The following is a 2,800-nucleotide window of genomic DNA, read 5'->3' as shown; positions in this document are numbered from 1 at the left end:
AGGAGTAGAAAGTACAGATATTTGTGTAAAAATGTAAGGAGTAGAAGTAAAAAGTCGCCATAAAAATAAGTAGTAAAGTAAAGTAAAAATATTAGAAAAATCTACTTGAGTACAGTAACGAAGTATTTGTACTCCGTTACTTCCCATCTCTGCCTACTGGAGGAGGAGCTATGTCTATCTATATTTTATTTTATATCTAAATCTTAAGTTTATGTTGAGGTTGTTTCATAACAAATGGGTGAGTTGTTGTCTTACATGTTTTTGTTAACTAAAAGGTAAAATCACTCAATCAGGCGTTTTTCTAACTCTTCCAGCTGATGTCGTATTGAATTAATATCATATAGGAAATGAAAAACTTTTATCAGGACACCCTTCCTTGTTGCAGGTTTTTCTCATGCATTCCGTCCTCCTATCTGTTTGATTAGCTTCTCTATATTATTTGAACAGCTAAAGAAAATATCCCACAGCATGAGGCTGCCATCACTGTACTTCACTGCATTCATACTGATATTGAAGAGTACAGAAGCAGAATCGAATTACTTATTAATTGGCCCCTGAAAGCAATAGAATAAAATTCAACTTTATTTTCATTACATTGTCACAAGTACAATCGTTTTTATTTATTTTATTTAACCTTTATTTTACCAGGAAGTCCCTTGAGATAAAATCTCTCTTTCGAGGGAGACCTGGCCAAGGGGCAGCAGTACAATAAGACATCAACGAAAATCACTCTCTACATTTAAGACATCCCATTGGTGAGCAGTGGGCTGCCATTCTGAGACGCCCAGGAAGCAGTGTGGGGTTAAGGGTCTTGCTCAGGGACCCAGAGTGAAGGCTGTGGAAGTGGGACTTGAACTCAAGACCTCTGAGACCCAAGCGACCCAAGGCTGCCAATCCCTATCTAGAATAGTATAAAAAAATCCCTTTATTGGGGAATTTTTATGGTGTAACACCTTCAGAGACAAGCATTAGAGTAAAAGGATCACACAAGTGTAGACACTAAATAAAAAACTAATAAAAATACAAATACTATACCATAAGAACAATAATAAGTTTTGAAAAAAAAAAAAAAAACGCTGATCAGGCAATAAAAAAGAATGAATAAGCAAAATATTCAGCTTTGGACATTTTTACAGGAAGTGGATATAATCATAGCAGCAACACCTGAGGTGTGAAAAAATAGCAGAGTTTTATATAAAGGGACCAAAAGAAAAGAAAAACTGTTAAATGTAAACCCATATTTAGCTTCATGGGAACGGTGATGGTTATGAAGTCTCACATAGGAGGAAGGATCTGTGATAACGCTCCCTGGTGCATTTAAGGTGCAGCAGTCTGTCACTGAAGGAGCTCATCTTTTTCTAGTTAGACTCCATTTATTGCACTGAGTCCAGAGGGCATCCAAGCTCAGTCAGCCATTGTGATGAGCTTATTCAACCGTTTCATCTCAGCCACAGATAATCCGCTGATCCAACACAGCAAAGAATGGCTGATGCCACAGCAGAGTCAAAGCAGGTTGGGCTTGATTTAATTGAGGGGTATCACAGTGATGAAGGCTGAAAGCAAATAAACTCCAACTTTTTCAGACAAACAAAATACTTAGTATTCTATTTTTTATTTTATTTTTTTTTTACTTTGAAATTATGTGCTTGTTTGTGTTGATGTAAAATTCCAATAAAACACTTAAGTTGATGAATGTATATTGCTTTTAAGCTGCTGATATAAATATAAAAGATATGAAACTAGCGACAGGCACAATTAAACTGATCTAATTATTACACTGGATTTTTACCCACAGAGTTTTGGTCAAGAGCTATTATCTCTCACATCTCTTAGCTGAAGGCATTTGCATTTTTACACCAGCTTATTTGATTTGTAGGAAGCACATTCATTTACTATTTCCGTCTCTAGCCGTGTAAACCGACGTATTTTCAGACTATTGCTTGGTTACTTTTTTTCTGTTTTAGTTTCACAACTTATGGAAATCTGATGGCCATCTATTACTTTTAAAGAATTCATTTCGAAGAATTTTTTTTTTTTTATATTGGAGTCACACCATAGGAAAATGATGATGTTGTTACTGCTATCCTAAAGAATACTTTACAGCTAAAACTCAGCGTTTTATGACGGCTTCCTGTGAACAATATGCTTCTGGGAAATGTAGAGGCTCCAAAAACACAAATGTTTAAATAAATACATCAAAAATATTTTGGTAAAATGTTTCAGTCATCTTGTTTGATAAGTAGACTAAATTGATCGGGAGCCCGTTTTAACTTTTGTGGCTTAAATGAAGAAACTGTTAAACAACTGTTTTCTGGATAAATGTACAGAATTTCCCTGAAAGGAAAACAAGGAATGTATTAAATCTGTAAGAGAAAGAAGGTTCTTGTTTTTTTTGTGCTTAACTTGTTTTATTTTTGGAAAAATGTTTCATTCATGAGGGGAATTTTCCATCTTTGTCCTATTTTTATAATAGCTATCTCAATAAAGCACTATCATCAATCATCCTGAACACTCAAAGGCTTTAAAAACTACGGAAGAGGATTAGTGCCACTAAAAAAATAAAAAGTTGACTGATTTTTAAAATATTATTTCAATTTAATATTTAAAAAAAGCCAGAAATTTGACTTTAACCTCAGAATTCTGACTTTAATCTCAAAATTCTGACTGAATTCTGACAGCTAACACACATGTTAGCATCAAGCCGTAGCCATGTCTGTTTTAGAGACTAAACTAGCTCTCTTGTTTTGATCACCTTCTGCTCTTCCATTATTGAAATAGCATCAAATGGACCTGGTGAAAA

Source organism: Cyprinodon variegatus, unplaced genomic scaffold, assembly GCF_000732505.1.
Source record: "Cyprinodon variegatus isolate N-32 unplaced genomic scaffold, C_variegatus-1.0 Scaffold8, whole genome shotgun sequence".
Lineage (NCBI taxonomy): Eukaryota > Metazoa > Chordata > Actinopteri > Cyprinodontiformes > Cyprinodontidae > Cyprinodon > Cyprinodon variegatus.
This window is presented reverse-complemented; position numbering follows the sequence as displayed.